Here is a 19320-nt window from a genome sequence, read left to right as displayed (position 1 = left end):
ATACACACACACATATACACACATATATATACACACACACATACACATATATATACACACACATATACACACATACATACACACATATGTACACACACATATATACACACACATACACATATACACACATACACGTATATACACACATACACACATATATATACACATACACACATGTATACACACACATATACACGCATACACATATACACGCACATATATACACACATATATACACACATATATACACACACATATACACACATATACTCACATATATACATATACATACACACATACATACACACCTATATATACACACACACATACACAAACATATACACACACATATACACACACGCACACACACACACATATACACGCACACACATACACACACACACACACACATATAGTATGACTGCATATAAAATATAAATTCAGGCCTGGTGTATTGGCTCAAGGACCATGAGAGAATTTGAAAACTTAAAGCAATTTTTGTGAGAGGAAGTCTCACTCTTTTGCCCAGTCTGGAGTGAAGTAAGTGGCTCAATCTTGGCTCACTGCAACCCCCACCTCCTAGGTTCAAGCAGTTCCCTTGCCTCAGCCTTTCCAGTAGCTGGGACTATAGAGACTACAGGTGTGTGCCGCCATGCCCAGCTAATTTCTTTGTATTTTTTTAGTAAAGTCCAGGGTTTCACCATGTTGGCCAGGCTGGTCTCCAACTCCTGACCTCAGGGGATCTGCCTGCCTCAGCCTCCCAAAGTGCTGGGATTATAGGCATGAGCCACCGTGCCTGGTTGCAATAAGTTGTTTTATTCATTTGTTCACTCACAAATATATATATTATGCAACATTTATGTACCAGGTATTATATTAAAAAAATTTTTTTTCATTTATCTTACTTACACAGCTTTAGAAATTGGTTAAGTATATTTGCAAGACAGTCTCAATTATCAAATGAAAACTTTCACAGACCATTAATTTTATACTTTGTGTACTATGACAACCTAAAAGAGACAGAAATATTTAACTCTGTGGGCTTCAGTTTTCTCACCTATAAAATATGGAGGATGAGGTAGGTAGTCTCTAAATTTCTTCCCAAACCACTCATTTATTTCACTATAATAAAACCATACAACCACAGGAAATTTTGCTGAAAAAAATCTAGTTTTCAACTGTAACAATTGACTATAACTTTACAGAAATTATAATCAGAAACAGTATTATGTAGTTTTATATAAATGGAAATTGGCTCTCTGATGATAGTTCCAGTTTCAAAGTGAGGCAAATCACTGGTAACATTCACTGTTTTATTTTAGCAGGAAAAGAATTTTATTAATGTATATTTCTTTTAGATCTTAAAATTTTTGCCTGGAGACGCTAACTTCAAAAACTTACAAAGGAATGGTACAGAGGTGTGGATAAATTAGGTTGGTCTTTTAATAACTGGAATGTGACGACTTTTCTATGAAAGGTTTTTTTAAATGATATTTTGCTTTTATGAAAAAGTATAATGGGAAAAAGTTTGAGGGAGAAACTAGCAGAGTGGTGTGAGCATAAATTTTATAGCCAAACAGAACTGGGATAGAATGCCTTTAATCAAACTCCTTATCTTTATGATCTTGTTTGGGCAGATTACTTAACCTCTCAAAACCTTAGTTTACTCATTTGAAAACTGAGGTTAATATTAGTACCCAACACACAAGGTTTAGTGAGGTTTAAATAAAATAATGGAAATAAAATTGTCTAGTATAATGCTTATAACATCAGTAAGTGGTACTAAATTTTTTTTTTTTTTTTGAGATAGAGTCTCACTCTGTTGCCCAGGTTTGAGTGCAGTGGTGCAATCTTGGCTCCCTGCAACCTCCACCTGGTTCAAGTGATTCTCCTGCCCCAGCTTTCCGAGTAGCTGAGTGCAGTGAGGTACAGGTGCCTCCCACCATGCCTGGCAAATTTTTGCATTTTTAGTACAGACAGGGTTTCACCATGCTGACCAGGTTGGTCTCCAATACCAGCCTCAGGTGATCCACCCGACTCAGCATCCCTAAGTGCTGTGATTACAGGCGTGAGCCACCGAGCCTGGCCTATTTATTTATTTTTTGAGATAGAGTCTTGTTCTGTATAGCCCAGGCTGGAGTGCAGTGGTGCAATCTCCACTCACTGCAACCTCCGTCTTCCGGATTCAAGTGATTCTCCTGCCTCAGCCTACCAAGTTGCTGGGATTACAGGTAACTGCCACCAAACCTAGCTATTTTTTTTAATTAATTAATTTTTTTTTAATAGAGACAGGATTTCACCATGCTGGCCAGGCTGGTGTTGAACTCCTGATCTCATGATCCGCCCACCTCAGCCTCCCAAAGTGCTGGGATTACAGGAGTGAGCCACCGTGCCCAGCATTTTTTTTTTTTTTTTTTTTTTTTGAGACTGTCTCCCTTTGTTGCCCAGGCTGGAGTACAGTGGCTTAGTCTTGGCTCACTACAATCTCCACCTGCCGGGTTCAAGCAATTCTCCTGCCTCGGAGTAGCTGGGATTACCGGCGCTCACCACCATGCCCTGCTAATTTTTGTATTTTTACTAGACAGGGTTTCACCATGTTGGCCAGGCTGGTCTCAAACCCCTGACCTTGTGATCTCCCTACCTTGGCCTCGAAAAGTACTGGGATTATAGGCATGAGCTACTGTGCCTGGCTAATTTTTGTGTTTTTTAGTAGAGACAGGTTTTACCATGTTGGCCAGGCTGGTCTCGAGCTCCTGACCTGAGATAATCCACTTGCCTCCACCTACCAAAGTGCTGGGATTACACGTGTGAGCCACAGCGCCTGGCCTAATTTTTGTATTTTTTTTTTTTAAGAGATAGAATTTTGCCATGTTGCCAAGGCTAGTACTAAATCTTAAATGTTTGTGATACTGAGTCATTAAATATTAGATATATAAAGCTAAACTTTCAGATATTTCATTAAGGAAACTGAGTTTTAAAGAAAACAAGTATCTGGTTAACCAAGTATAGAGTGTTTTCCCAGGTTTTGAAAGACAGGCAAATGCTGTCAACTGAAATTCAAGAGCACATTCAGTTGGGGCACTGTGGCTCATACCTGTATTCCCAGCACTTTGGGAGGCCAAGGCAGGCAGATCACCTGAGGTCCAGAGTTTGAGATCAGCCTGGCCAACATTGTGAAATCCCATATAAAAAATTAGCTGGGCATGGTGGCAGGTGCCTGTAATTCTACCTACTCTGGAGGCTGAGGCCTGAGTAATCACTTGAGCCTGAGAGGCAGAGGCTGCAGTGAGCTAAGATGGCATCACTGCACTCCAGCCTGAGTGACAGAGTGAGACTCCCATCTCAAAAAAAAAAAAAAAGTACATTCAACCTCAATAGCAGTCCTCTCTAACTGACGGATTCAAAAGTGACTTGTATAATCCCAGCACTTTGGGAGGCCGAGGCGGTGGATCGATCACCTGAGGTCAGGAGTTCGAGACCAGCCTGTCCAACATGGTGAAACCTGTCTCTACTAAAAATAAAAAATTAGCCAGACATGGTGGCATGCACTGTAATCCCAGCTACTTGGGAGGCTGAGGCAGGAGAATCACTTGAACCCAGGAGGCAGAGGTTGCAGTGAGCTGAGATCGTACCATTGCACTCCAGCCTGGGAAACAAGAGCAAACTCTGTCTCAAAAAAAAAAAAAAGTGACTTTCACTTTCTTTTTTTTTGTTTATTTCAGTAAATGTCTACATTAAACATATATTTCTTTTCTGTAAAAAGAAAAAAGCAGTTTTATTTTGTGTTTTTGAGAACCCCAGAACCTGGGAGGCGGAAGTTGCAGTGAGCCGAGATCGCACCATTGCCCTCCAGCCTGGGCGACAGAGCAAGACTTCGTCTCAAAAAACAAGCAAGCAAACAAAATAAAGAACAAGGGAATTAGTGTGCCATTTTGGGTGCCATTTTTGAGTCTCCAGTAGACGATGAATTTATGTATGAATCAATCAATAAATATTTAGTTGTCAGTATATATACACAGTATGTTGGAGTCAGTAGTTAGATTCATCCAGAAGTTGGTCTATAGGTGGCCCCTGAAAGTAAAACTATTAAGACTCAACATAAACTGGATTAAATTAGCCACTAATAAGGAATCTAGTCAGTATGATTTAATGTCTAAGAAGCTATAAAAAAACTACAACTGGCCAGGCATGACTTTTGGTGGTGGCTCACATCTATAATCCCAGCAATTTGAGAGGCTGAAGCGGGTGGATCACAAGGTCAGGAGTTCGAGACCAGCCTGGCCAGCATGCTGAAACCCCGTCTCTACTAAAAATACAAAAAAATTAGCTGGGGGTGGTGGCATGCGCCTCTAATCCTAGCTACTTGGGAGGCTGAGGCAGGAGAATTGCTTGAACCTGGAGGCAGAGGTTGCAGTGAGCCAAGATCCTGCCGCTGCACTCCAGCCTGGGTGACAGAGCAAGACTGTTTTAAAAACAATAAACTAACAAAAACTACAACCTATTGGCCAGACATGGCAGCTCATGCCTGTAATCCTACACTTTGGGAGGCAGAGGTGGGTGGATTGCTTGAGCCTAGGAGTTCGAGACCCGCATGGGCAACATAGTGAAAACCTGTTGAAACCCATCTCTAAAAAAAAAAAGAAAAAAAAAATTATCTGGGCATAATGGTGTGTGCTTGTAGTCCCAGCAACTTAGGAGGTTGAGAGGTAGGATCGCTTGAGCCCAGGAGGTGAAGGCTGCAGTGAACCATCATCATGCCACTGTACTCCAGCCTAGGTGACAGAATGAGACCCTGTCTCAAAAAAAAAAAAAAGAAAACCTATTGATTTTATTTCCTTTCTCTATTCTATTTTAGTGCTTCAATTTAGTATTTCTTTTTTTTTTTTTTGAGTTTTTTTGAGACGGAGTTTCACTCTTGTTACCCAGGCTGGAGTGCAATGGCGTGATCTCGGCTCACCGCAACCTCCGCCTCCTGGGTTCAGGCAATTCTCCTGCCTCAGCCTCCTGAGTAGCTGGGATTACAGGCACGCGCCACCATGCCCAGCTAATTTTTTGTATTTTTAGTAGAGACGGGGTTTCACCATGTTGACCAGGATGGTCTCGATCTCTTGACCTCGTGATCCACCCGCCTCGGCCTCCCAAATTGTTGGGATTACAGGCGTGAGCCACCGCGCCCGGCAGTCAATTTAGTATTTCAAATCATATGATTGGTATTGTTAGTTAGTTATTGCTACTAATAATTTACCCCAAAACTTAGTGCCTTAAAACAACAAACATTGATTGTCTCACAGTTTCTGTAAGTTGGGAATCTGGGTGCTGATTAGCTGGGTGCCTCTAGCAAGGTCACTCATGAAATTGGTGGGAAGATCTATTTCCAAGCTCACCTATGGTTGTTGGTAGGACTTAGTTTTAAACCCATGAGGTGTTGGAATGAAGACCTTAGTTCCTCACGGCTTTTCACTGGAGATTTCTCCTTAGAGCAGCTTATAACATACTAATTGTCTTCCTCAGAGCAAAGAACAAGAGAGAGTTTTCAAGAAGTTACTGTCTTTTTGTAATCTAATCTCTGAAGTGACACCTTGTTATGAATATTTCTATATCCATATGTTAGAAGTGAGTTATTCAGGCTGGGCACGGTGGCTCATGCCCATAATCCCAGCACTTTGGGAGGCTGAGGTGGACAGATTGCCTGAGGTCAGGAGGTCAAGACTAGCCTGGCCAACATGGTGAAACCCTGTCTCTACTAAAATGCAAAAAAATTAGCCAGGCGTGGTGGCACATCTGTAATCTCAGCTACTGGGGAGGCTGATGCAGGGGAATCACTGGAACCCAGGAGGCGGAGCTTGCAGTGAGCTGAGATCTTGTCACTGCACTCCAGCCTGGTTAACAGAGACTCCTTCTCGAAAAAAAAAAAAGTGAGTTATTCAGTCCCACCTATATACACGAGGTTGGGAGTTCAAGACCAGCCTGACCAACGTGGAGAAACCCCATCTCTACTAAAAATACAAAAATTAGCTGGGCATGGTGGTGGGTGCCTGTAATCCCAGCTACTCAGGAGGCTGATCCCGAGGTCAAGAGATTGAGACCATCCTGGCCAACATGGTGAAACCCCATCTCTATTAAAAATAGAAAAATTAGCTGGGCATAGTGGTGGGTGCCTGTAGTCCCAGCTACTCAGGAGGCTGAGGCAGGAGAACCACTTGAACCCAGGAGGCAGAGGTTGCAGTGAGCCAAGATCGAGCCACTGCACTCCAGTCTGGCGACAGAGCAAGACTCCGTCTCAAATAAACAAATAAGAGGCCAGACACAGTGGCTAATGCTACAATCTCAACACTTTGAGAGGCTGAGGCAAGAGGATCACTTGATCTCAGGTGTTCAAGACCCAGCCTGAGTAACATAGTGAGATCCTGTCTCTAAAAAAGAATTTTTTAAAAAAAATTAGCCAAGCGTGGTGTTGCATGATTGTGGTCCCAATTACTCGGGAGGTGGGAGGATTGCTTGAGTCCAGGGATCACTTGTGCCTGGGAGATCAAGGCCGCAGTGAGCTATGATCACACCGCTGCACTCCAGCCTGGGCAACAGAGCAAGACCCTGTCTGAAAAAATTAATTAATTAATGTTTAAAAAGAAAAGATCCCACTCCTTAAAAAGTTTCTTTTAAGACAAAGTAAAGAGATATGAATACTTACGGAGCATTTTGTCAAGCATGAAAATTATGTCTACGTACTTACATAAGGTAAAATGAAACTGTTTAGATCAAAGTCACTGTTGTGCATCAAAAGGAAAATCATGGGTAACTTAGCAGTACAGCATGGAAATTTCCACAGCCATTTGGTAAGATGGCAGATTTACCATTTGTCAGTTATTTAGTAAATGTTCCTCCAACTATATATCCATGTATCCGTATATCCATCCATTCATCCAAGCATGTCTTCTATCTTGAATTTGCACACCATTGTCACTTTTTTTTTTTTTTTTTTTTTTTGAGACGGAGTTTCACTCTTGTTACCCAGGCTGGAGTGCAATGGCGCAATCTCTGCTCACCGCAACCTCCGCCTCCTGGGTTCAGGCAATTCTCCTGCCTCAACCTCCTCAGTAGCTGGGATTACAGGCACGCGCCACCATGCCCAGCTAATGTTTTTGTATTTTTAGTAGAGACGGGGTTTCACCATGTTGACCAGGATGGTTTTGATCTCTTGACCTCGTGATCCACCCGCCTCGGCCTCCCAAAGTGCTGGGATTACAGGCTTGAGCCACCGCGCCCGGCCATTGTCACTTTCTCATCTGTCCATCAAATCTCCCTCTGTCTGTCTCACTCTCACACACACTTGCCATTGGATTTAAGGACCACCCAGATAATCCAGGACAGGCTCCTATTCTCAAAATTCTTTATCACATCTTTTCACATAAAGTGATATTAACTCTTTTGCCATATGAGGTGATATCCATAGGTTTGGGGGATTTGGACATGCAAATATCTTTCTGGGGACCAACATTCAGCCCACTACAGGGGCATTATCTATAGAGCATTTTACAACAATAGTAAAACTGACCAAAAGTCCAGCTACTCTTTATTAACACCATGTGCAGGCAATTTTTTTTATTTATTTATAAATAATAATTTTAAGTTTTTTTTTTTTTGTTTTTTTGAGATGCAGTTTCACTCTTGTTACCCAGGCTGGAGTGCAATGGCACGATCTCGGCTCACCGCAACCTCCGCATCCTGGGTTCAGGCAATTCTCCTGCCTCAGCCTCCTGAGTAGCTGGGATTACAGGCACGCGCCACCATGCCCAGCTGATTTTTTGGTATTTTTAGTAGAGACGGAGTTTCACCATGTTGACCAGGATGGTCTCGATCTCTTGACCTCGTGATCCACCCGCCTCGGCCTCCCAAAGTACTGGGATTACAAGCGTGAGCCACCGCGCCTGGCCTAATTTTAAGTTTTAACTTAAAAAAGTATGGAATGCTTCACGAATTTGCGTGCCATCCTTGCGCAGGGGCCATGCTAATCTTCTCTGTATCATTCCAATTTTAGTATATGTGCTGCCAAAGGGGTCACAATTTTATTTATATTTCTATTTATTTTTATTCATTTTTTTTGAGATAGGATCTTGCTTTGTTACCCAGGCTGAAGTGTAGGGATGCGATCTTGGCTCACTTCAGCCTCAACCTTGCAGGCTCAAGTGATCCTCCCACCTCAGCCTCCCAAATACTTGGACTACAGGCATGGGGCACCATGCCTGCCTAATTTTGTTTATTTTTTTGGAGAGATGAGGTCTCACTGTGTTGCCCTGCCTTAGCTTTTCAGGGCCAAATACTGCAAAAGACAATTTGGTTGCCTATCACTCCCTAATCTTGGTATAACTGACTCTCCATCCTTCAGGAATCAGTAAATGTCACCTCCTCAAGGAACGTTGCCCTAAATATCCTATCCAGACCCTAAGTACCATCCCTTGCTTATTTCCTGTATTTGCTGCTTTCACAGCACTCACCAAAATTTGTAGTTATTTTATTTGTAAGTTAACTTTTTTCCATCTCCCTTAAAAGTCTGTACACTCATATACTTGTCTGTCATGTTCTGAGTTATCCCCAGAGCCTAGCACAGTGGCTGGCACATGGTAGATGCTCAATATATGTCTGTTACATTGCGTTCTCCTCAGTTTCTGTGCTGCCAGCAAAGTGCATTTGCTCAACATTGGACAAATCTTTCTTTCTTCATCTCATGTCCATTACTAAAATAAAATAGCTGCTTGTTGTCTAAGATTGGTGAAATAAAGAGCCATTTCGCAGCATAATTCACAAACAGCTGCAGCGTCATGGATCTTAGCAAAATTGTTTTCTCTCATTCCAAACTCCAACTCAGGAATGATTAGGGATGTTTTATTCTGAAAATTCATGGAGACACCATAAGACTGAATCATAAACTACAAATGTAGCATTAACATTTGAAAAGGGACCTATATATATTGGTCAGGCACTGCACTGGAAACAATAGGAACCCAGTCAGGACTCCAAACTTGTCAAGTTCCAAACATAAGTCGTCAGCTTCCTCCTAAACCACATGCTTCTCTTAATTTCTTTCAGCTTTTCTTTTCTTTTCTTTTTGAGGAGTTTGCTCTTGTTGCCCAGGCTGGAGTGCAATGGCACAATTTCGGCTCACCACAACCTCCACCTCCCAAGTTCAAGTGATTCTCCTGCGTCAGCCTCCCTAGTAGCTGGGATTACAAGCGTGTGTCACCACGCCTGGCTAAGTTTTGTATTTTTAGTAGAGACAGGGCTTCTCCATGTTGGTCAGGCTGGTCTCAAACTCTTCACCTCAGATGATCAGCTCACCTCAGCCTCCCAAAGTGCTGGGATTACAGGCGTGAGCCACTGCACCCGGCCTCAGCATTTCTTTTCGGTAACACAACTGTTCATCTGGGTAGTTCTCCAGGTTCAATTCTGGGATTTCTTCTTTTCTTCCCTGCCCTCTCACTGGTGCTGGTATGGGCTCTCTTTTCTACTCTCTACATTGTCTTCTTAGATCTTACCAATTTCCAGGGCTAAAATATTAGTCCAGGAGTGTCCACTCCTTTTTTTTTTTTATCAGTCTCCGTAAAGACTGTAAAAATTGCCAGTGCCAACTGTATTGCAAGTCGTCACGGTGGGGTATTGGGAAAAGTTTTCAATTAGCAATAATCGTGCCTTGGATAAGCCTCATTCGCTATGATACTGCCACTGCGCAAAGCTGTGTTCACTCCTAATATGTCTTCAGTCCTCTCCTCTGAGCTCCAGACATGCAACTGTCCAGTTGTGATACATTGTTACATACATCACAGGCATTTCAAATTTATCATGTCCAAAACCAAACTCTGGCCAGCTGCTGTGGCTCATGTCTATAATCCCAGCACTTTGGGAGGCTGTGGCAGGTGGATCACTTGAGGTCAGGAGTTTGAGACCAGCTTGGCCAACATGGTGAAACTGCGTCTCTACTAAAAATAGAAAAATTAGCCAGGCACAGTGGCACCCCAGCTACTGGGGAGGCTGAGACAGGAGAATCCCTGAACCCAGGAGGCAGAGGTTGTAGTGAGCTGAGATCATGCCACTGCACTCCAGCCTGGGCAACAGATTTCATCTAAAAAAAAAAAAAAAACCACATTCTATGTGATAAAAGTAACTATGAGGCTGGGCGCGGTGGGCGCGGTGGCTCACGCCTGTAATCCCAGCACTTTCGGAGGCTGAGGCAGAAGGATAACCCGAGGTCAGGAGTTCAAGAGCAGCCTGACCAGCATGGCGAAACCCTGTCTCTAAAAATAAAAAATTAAAAAATTAAAAAAATTTAAAAAAGAAAAAGTAACTATGAAGTGAATATGTAAATATGAAGCCTTGAGTTTATTAACTCAAGGTGGTGCACACCAGTAATCCCAGCTACTCACGAGGCTGGGGCAGGAAAATCACTTAACCTAGGAGCAGAGGTTGCAGTGAGCTGAGATTGTGCTATACTATAGCCTACGTGACAAGAGCAAAACTCTGTCTCAAAAAAAAAAAAAAATTCTTGGGTTTTCTTCTCCAAATCCCTTTCTCTCTGATCTTCACCATCTGTAATGATACCACCATTCCTCAGTGACTCCAGAAACTTGGGAGTCATACTTGATTTTTCTTTTTCTCTCACTGCCCCCCAACTAGTTCATTGATAAGATCTATCGAATCTACTTACAAATATATACTAATTGGATTTCCTTCTTTCTATCTCCTCTACCTCCTAATCCAAGCTACTACAATAGTCTCCTAACAGGTCTCTCTTCTTTAAATTTTTTTTTTCTTTTTTCTATTCCAGATGTGGCTTCATTGCTTGACTAACAGGTCTCTCTACTTTCATTCTTTTCTCCCCCCTCTCAGTCTTGCTGTCATCCTATCTACTTTCATTCTCAAACTCCTACCCATTCCCCCTCAAAACAGGTGGAGTAATTTTAAAATATAAATCTAATCACTCCATTCCACTCTAAACTCATTTTACCTCACTGCCTCCTCAACCTTTGTGTCACCACCGTTCATCATGACTTTTAGGTCTTCTGCACAAGTCACAGCCTTAGCACATTCTGTTTATTCTGCTCTTCCCATAGTAGATTCCTGCTCATCTTAAGGATTGATTTAAATATCACTTCAAATAATCTTTTCCTTCCTGCCCTGTAGAAATATTTCTTGCCGGCCGAGCGTGGTGGCTCACGCCTATAATCCCAGCACTTTGGGAGGCCGAGGCGGGTGGATCACAAGGTCAAGAGATCGAGACCATCCTGGTCAACAAGGTGAAACTTCGTCTCTACTAAAAATACAAAAATTAGCTGGGCATGATGGTGCGTGCCTGTAGTCCCAGCTACTCGGGAGGCTGAGGCAGGAGAATTGCTTGAACCCAGGAGGCGGAGGTTGCGGTGAGCCGAGATCGTGCCATTGCACTCCAGTCTGGGCAACAACAGCGAAACTCCGTCTCCAAAAATAAAAAAAAAAAAAAGAAATATTTCTTGCCTCTCCTACTCTCATTTGCATTTATTGTATCCTATATATTTTCTTCATAACACATTATGTAATTAATATATTTGATTAATCTTCCCCCCTAGGAACTATGTGCTCTCTGTTTATGTATATCTAGCTTCTAGTGCAGTGTCTGGCATACAGCAGGTATTTAATCAGTTGTTGAACAATTAAGGTGCCCTATTCTGTTTTGGCCTATAGGTTACAAGTGTAATGTATTTGTACAATGTTACACAGAAAGAAGAAAAAAAATTTTTGAGACAGGGTCTCACTCTGTTGCCCAGGCTGGAGTGCAGTGGGGCAGTCACAGTTTACTGCAACTGCCACCTCCCCAGGCTCAGGTGATCCTCCCACCTCAGCCTCCTAAGTAGCTGGGACTACAGGCGCATGGCACCATGCCTGGCTAATTTTTTCTAGTTTTGTAGCGATGAGATCTGTCTATGTTGCCCAGGCTGGTTGCAAACTCCTGGGCTCAAGTGATCTACCCACCTTGCCCTCCCAAAGTGCTGGGATTACAGGCGTGAGCCACTGCACCCAAACTAGGGAAGAAATTCTTATTCCTTCATTTCACGTCCATCGCTTCTAAAAAGTCACACATCTAAGACTAATGACAAAGAGAGTCACTTATCTCCATAGTGCAGAAATAGCTGCAGTGTCATGGATCTTAGTGAAGATAATATCTTTTCCCATGATTAGGAAAATTCCATAGTTAATCATATAGGAATTTCATTTAACAATTGAATAATAAAATACAGGAAGAGTTAATATCATAAGAGGGATAGAACTGAAAAGTTTTACCTGGCATAATAAGATATTTTCTTTAAACTTCTGAGATAACTATACAGATGTTTCTTTTTGCACACTTTCAAATCATCTCACAGAAATAGACAACATCTGTGGCCTATGCTGGCCAGAAGTACAAAAGTTGTTTACAAAGGCATAATTAACCCACCAAGGGGCCTTCATTTCCACGAAGAGGAGAGGCAAACTAATTTCAGATAAATCTGGCATAGTAATTTGACCTAACAGAAAAATGAGACTACATTTACTACTCTCTTGACTCTTCCGCAAGATGACAGTGTCCAAAGCAGTGTCTCTCCCCCAACTATACTTCAGAACTGTGTTGCATAACAGGGCTTCCCAGCAACCCGGCCTCATTTGCCATCCCTCAAGCACACACTCTTTGGGCTAGCCTGAAAGTGCTCAAAGCCATAATAGCATTCAAACAATAACAAAAAGCCCTCAGATTTCCTTAGTATCTATCTTTGAACAGTTCAAAGAGCTTCCACATTTATTTTTTTCCATAGTGCTTTCTCTGTCACACTATGACGTAAGAAAATCTAAGATTAGAGAATCTGAAGTTCAAATAATTTGTTCAAAGCTGCAGTGAAATTACATATTGCAATCAGAATCCATTCTCCCAATTCCCACTAGACCATGTAGCTTCCCAAGGGATTTGAGACCTTTTATGAAAAAATGTTAAAACTACATATAATTATGAGTCTTGAGCATTTTTTTCTTACCTTCCTAACACAGAGAAAAAATGTTATTTCGTGGTTTTTAAATAAAATGGCTTTGTGAGGACAGGCTTCTAAATTGGCTTATTCTAAATTCACATTGAAATGATCAAAGGAATAAAAATAGAGGAAAATCTTCCACATGCCAGAAACTTTGAGGAATTTCTGCTAGTTAGAATGTAGAAGGTCCCAATTAGATGGAGAGGTCAGATCAAGATTCTATTTCCATAAAATATCTTATCAACCCATTAGAATTCTACCAACATCCCATTACTCAGAGTTGAAGACTAGGTGAAGACAGGTGGAAAGGGAAGATAGGGGATACACTCAGACATATTACAGTTCATTTTTTGTTTTGTTTTGTTTTGTTTTTGAGACAGAGTCTCGATCTGTCACCCAGGCTGGAGTGCCTTGGGACAATCTCAGCTCACTGCAACCTCTACCTCCCAGGTTCAAGTGATTCTCCTGCTTCAGCCCCCTGAGTTGCTGGGATTACAGGCATGCGTCAACATGACCAGCTAGTTTTGTTTTTGTATTTTTAGTAGAGACAGGGTTTCGCCATGTTGGCCAGGCTGGTCTCAACCTCCTGACCTCAAGTGATTGGCCTCCCAAGGTGTTGGGATTATAGGCGTGCACCACGACGCCAAGCTACATTGCAGTTTCTAATAGAACCCACTGCAATCCTCACTTCAGTATTATCAAAAGCTGGACACGCATAGACCTCTCTATGTTAAGATGAGCAAGTGGTAGTCAGGCTCAGTGGCTCATGCCTGTAATCCCAGCATTTTGGGAGGCTGAGGCAGGAGGATCACTTGGGGCCAGGAATTGAGGACCAACCTGGGCAAGACAACAAGACTCTGTCTCTAAAAAAAACTTTTTAGGCCGGGCGCGGTGGCTCAAGCCTGTAATCCCAGCACTTTGGGAGGCCGAGGCGGGTGGATCACGAGGTCAAGAGATCGAGACCATCCTGGTCAACATGGTGAAACCCCGTCTCTACTAAAAATACAAAACATTAGCTGGGCATGGTGGTGCGTGCCTGTAATCCCAGCTACTCAGGAGGCTGAGGCAGGAGAATTGCCTGAACCCAGGAGGTGGAGGTTGCGGTGAGCCGAGATCACGCCATTGCACTCCAGCCTGGGTGACATGAGTGAAACTCCGGCTCAAAAAAAAAAAAAACTTTTTAATTAGCCAGATGTGGTGGTAAGTGTACAAGCGCTTGTGGTCCCAGCTACTCAGAAGGCAGGCTGAGGTGGGAGGATCACTTGAGCCAAGAAGGTAGGGGCCACAATGAACCATGATTGTGTTACTGCACTACAGCCTGGGTGACCCAGCAAGAACTTCTCAAAAAAAAAAAAAAAAAAAGATGAGCAAATGGAGAAAAATCATAGGACTATGAAAAGATTATATAGGCCAGACACAGTGGCTCACGCCTGTAATCCCAACACTTTGGGAGGCCAAGGTGGGCAGATCACTTGAGGCCAGGAGTTTGAGACCAGCCTGGCCAACATGGTAAAACCTATCTCTACTAAAAATACAAAAATTAGCTGGATGTTTTGGCACAAACCTGTAGCCTCAGCTACTCGGGAGGCTGAGGAATGAGAATTGCTTGAACCCAGGAGGCAGAGGCTGCAGTAAGCCAAGACCATCCCATTACACTCCAGCCTGGGCGATAGAGCAAGACTGTCTGAAAAAAGAGAATACACGCAGGAAAAAAAATTATCTCTAAGGAACAAAAGTCAAGCTGGCCTCAGAATTCTGCAGCTCTGTTCTTTTATTTTATTTATTTATTTATTTTTTTTGAGACAGGGTCTCACTCTGTCACCCAGGCTAGAGTGCAGTGGCATGATCTCGGCTCATTGCAACCTCCGCCTCCCAGGTTCAAGTGATTCTCCTCTCTCAGCCTCCTGAGTAGTTGGGATTGCAGGTGCCCACCATCACACCCAGATAATTTTCGTATTTTTAGTACAGACAGGGTTTCACCATGTTGACCAGGCTGGTCTTGAACTCCTGATATCAGGAGTTCAGACATCTGCCTGCCTCAGTCTCCCAAAGTGCTGGGATTATAGGTGTGAGCCACCAGTCCTGGCAGAATTCTGCAACTCTGTAAGACACAAGTCAATCAAGCATATCCTACAGAATTCTGAGGGTAAACATTTATAATTTAAGAATTATAGGCCGGGCGCGGTGGCTCAAGCCTGTAATCCCAGCACTTTGGGAGGCCGAGGCGGGTGGATCACGAGGTCAAGAGATCGAGACCATCCTGGTCAACATGGTGAAACCCCGTCTCTACTAAAAATACAAAACATTAGCTGGGCATGGTGGTGCGTGCCTGTAATCCCAGCTACTCAGGAGGCTGAGGCAGGAGAATTGCCTGAACCCAGGAGGCGGAGGTTGCGGTGAGCCGAGATCGCGCCATTGCACTCCAGTCTGGGTAACATGAGTGAAACTCCGTCTCAAAAAAAATAATAATAAAATAAAAGAATTATACATTCAGCCAAGTTGTCATGCAATTGTGAAGACCTCAGAAATAAGTATTCAGATGTAAAAGACTCAAAAATGATACCACTCAGGTTATCTGTTCTGAAACAAAACTGCTCAAAGATATACTTCTGCTGAATGAGAACTTAAGGATAAAAAAGAACAATAAAATGACTTATATATAAAAGAACTTTATTTAAATGTCTAAAATAACTTGTAAGAAAAAATCGTAATGTAAAAATAGAAATGTCTTTTTTCAAGAGGGATAATAAAGGTCTAAAAGGACGAATAACATGAATAAAACCAAGCTGGGAGTGTTGGGAGTGGGAGGTAAAGAATGAGGGAAGATAAAAGTATGCTAAATATCCCAGTCGTACACAGGAGAAATCAAGAGCTGCTATTTCATTGTAATACTGAAAATAGATTTTTTTTTAAATTTAAAGGTAAGCACTTTTAGAATAAAACCAAGAGTATTAGCTTTCAAAGCATTAAACGGCATTTTAAAAGTAAACAGTTCGTATAGAAAGAGACAAGAAAAGAGAAAGTCACACAGAATACGAAAAAACATTAAGATGATGAAAATAGTCTGAAACATCAGACCATCTATTCAATCTGAGCTTTACCAGTGTGTATGTGATAAACAACATCTTATTCATTCATTTACTATTTCCTTAATCTTATAGATCATAAAGTCATAAAAATTAGGGTTAGTAAAAGATATGAAATACTGTAAGAGCCAGGTGTGGTGGCTCACACCTGTAATTCCAGCACTTTAGGAGGGTAGGCAAGTGGATTGCTTGAGCCCAAAGTTGCAGACCAGCCTGGGCAACATGATAAAACCCTATCCCTAGAAAAAAAAAATACAAAAAATTAGCCAGGTATGGTGGTGCGTGCCTATAGTTCTAGCTACTCAGGAGATTGAGGTGGGAGGATTGCTTGAGCCCAGGAGGTTGAGACTGCAGTGAGCTGTGATTGCACCACTGCACTCCAGCCTCGGCAACAGAGTGAGAACCCCATCTCAAACAAAACAAAACAAAACTATGGTAATTCCAGTTTGATTTAGAACATAGAAATGTACACACAGCTATATAGCATAATGATTCCGATTATAGACTTTTAGATCTAGATTTGCATCTCAGATCTACCATTTACTAATGATATGACCTTAAGCAAATAAATTAATACTCTCAGACTCTGTTTACTCATTTGTAAAGTAAGAATAAAAATATCTTCTCATAAAACTATTGAGAGGATTACAAGAGGTAATATGTTTAAAAAGGCATATTCCTGGCATATTCAGTAAATAACTAGTATATACTTACATATATGATAACTTTTTTTTTTTTTGAGGCAGAGCCTTGCTCTGTCACCCAGGCTGGGAGTGCAATGGTGTGATCTTGGCTCAGTGCAACCTCTGCCTCCCCCTGCCTGGTTCAAGAGATTCTTGTGCCTCAGCCTCCTGAGTAGCTAGAATTACAGGCATGTGCCACCATGCCTGGCTAATTTTTTATATTTTTAGTAGAGACGGGGTTTCACCATGTTGGCCAGGCTGGTCTCGAACTCCTGGCGTCAAACAATCTGCCTGCCTTGGCCTCGCAAAGTGTTGGGATTACAGGTGATAACTATTATAAATATATGTGTGAACCTACCCAAACATACACATAGAAATAAGGCTCAGCTGCCCAGGCGCGTAGCTCACACCTGTAACCCCAGCACTTTAAAAGACTGATGCAGGCAGATTGCTTGAGCACAGGAGTTTGAGACCAGTCTGGGCAACATGGTGAAACTGTGTCTCTACAAACAATGTGAAAAAAGATCCAGGCAGCTGGGTGCGGTGGCTCATGTCTGTAATCCCAGCATTTTGGGAGGCCAAGGTAGGCAGATCACTTGAGATCAGGAGTTGGAGACCAGCCTGGCCAACATGGCGAATCCCATCTCTACTAAAAATACAAAAATTAGCCAGGCATGGTGGCATGCGCCTGTAATCCCAGCTACTCGAGTGGCTGAGGCACGAGAATGACGTAAACTCTGAAAACAGAGGTTGCGGTGAGCTTAGATGATGCCACTACACTTCAGCCTGGGTGACAGAGTGAGACTCTATCTCAAAATAAATAAATAAATAAATAAATATTAGCCAGGCATGGTGGCATGTGCCTGTATTCCCAGCTACTCAGGAGGCTGAGTGGGGAGGATTACTTGTGCCTAGGAGGTTGAGGCTGCAGTGAGCCATGTTGCACCACTGCACTCGAGCTGGGGTAACAGAGCAAGACCCTGTCTCAAAAAAAAAGAGAGAGAAAAGAGATATACCAGAACGTTAGCAAGGATTATCTCTAATGATGAGATTCTGAGTGATATTTTTTGTGTCTTTCTACTTTTTCCTTCTCCTTCATGCTTTTCTGCATTTTCTAAAATTTCTACAAAGAACATAATTGTTTTTACTATTAGAAAAAATAAATTATTAGTTAAACTATATAATACAAAGTTTGTAGGATATCAGTACAAATAGAAATAATATAGCCATCCAAAAACAATACTCACTCTTGGATACCTAAAATGCACAAAATTATCTATAAATGCAGCCATGTCTTTCAGATAGTTTGAGTTCAGTTTTAGCAAAACAGAACAAATGTCTTTTCCTTTGCATGGTGAATGCATTGGAGTTACTCCAGAATAACATTGAATTATTCACATTGAATGGTGAATGCCTGGAGTTAATCCAGAATGATATGAAATCAAACTTTATTTCAGTAAGAACCTGTAAGCCTAAAATGCTGTAAACGGAATCAGTCTTGGTACATGTATCTGTTCCAAAAACTAGTCTCCAAATTTACAGAGATGAGGGTTTGGCACTAGGAGATTAAATGTGTTACACAAATGCTACTTAATGGTGAGGGTAGAGATGGGGTAAGGGTAGAGGATGCTTAAACCCAACATCAATCATTTAAATATTGTTAGCAACATTCATTTCCACCCCAAGCTATCATTTACCAGAGTAGCATGTGATAAACAACATTTCATTCATTCATTCATTCTCTCAATTAATATATATTTAAGAGCCTGCTATACATGCAGCTCTAGGTTAGGCACTAGGTTAATATGCAAAACAAAACAGATGGGGGGGTCGGGCTCAGTGGTTCACGCCTATAATCCCAGCACTTTGGGAGGCTGAAGTGGATGGATTGCTTGAGCTCAGCAGTTTGAGACCAGCCTGGCAACATGGTGAGATCCTACTAAAAATACAAAAAAAATAAGCCAGGTGCAATAGCTCACACCTATAATCCCAGTACTTTGGGAGGCTGAGGCAGGTGGATCACCTGAGCTCAGGAGTCCAAGACCAGACTGGCCAACACAGTGAAACCCCCTTTCTACTAAAAATACAAAAAATTAGCCAGACATGGTGTCAGGCACCTGTAGTCCCAGCTACTTGGGAGGCTGAGGCAGGAGAATCACTTGAAGGGAGGTGGAGGTTGCAGTGAGCTGAGATCATGACACTGCACGCCAGCCTGGGCAACAAGAGCTAAACTCCATCTCGAAAAAAAAAAAAAAAATAGCCAGGTGTTGTGGTGCACACCTGTGGTCCCAGATAGGAGGCTAAGATAAGGTGGGAGGATTGCTTGAGTCCATGGGATGCGGGTGTGGAAGTTGCGCTGAGATCACGCCACTGTACTCCACTGTGGGTAAAAGAGCAAGACCCTGTCTCAAAAAACAAAAACAGGGCCGGGCGCGGTGGCTCAAGCCTGTAATCCCAGCACTTTGGGAGGCCGAGGCGGGTGGATCACGAGGTCAAGAGATCGAGACCATCCTGGTCAACATGGTG

The 19320-nt window shown here is 42.4% G+C and overlaps 2 non-coding genes across 2 annotated transcripts; both read right to left on the bottom strand.

Moving 5' to 3' along the window:
* Nucleotides 1-7952: 7952 nt before the first annotated feature.
* Nucleotides 7953-8059, bottom strand: LOC116553517. Its single transcript, XR_004269770.1, has one exon. It is a non-coding gene; the product is annotated as a U6 spliceosomal RNA (small nuclear RNA).
* A 1530-nt stretch (nucleotides 8060-9589) lies between these two features.
* LOC116553616 lies at nucleotides 9590-9729 on the bottom strand. Its single transcript, XR_004269839.1, has one exon. It is a non-coding gene; the product is annotated as a U4 spliceosomal RNA (small nuclear RNA).
* Nucleotides 9730-19320: the final 9591 nt, after the last annotated feature.

Source organism: Sapajus apella, unplaced genomic scaffold (genome assembly GCF_009761245.1).
Source record: "Sapajus apella isolate SASKATOON/1434 unplaced genomic scaffold, GSC_monkey_1.0 scaffold12, whole genome shotgun sequence".
NCBI classification, from domain to species: domain Eukaryota; kingdom Metazoa; phylum Chordata; class Mammalia; order Primates; family Cebidae; genus Sapajus; species Sapajus apella.
Note: the sequence above shows the minus strand (reverse complement) of the source record. Positions and strands in the feature narration are given on the sequence as shown.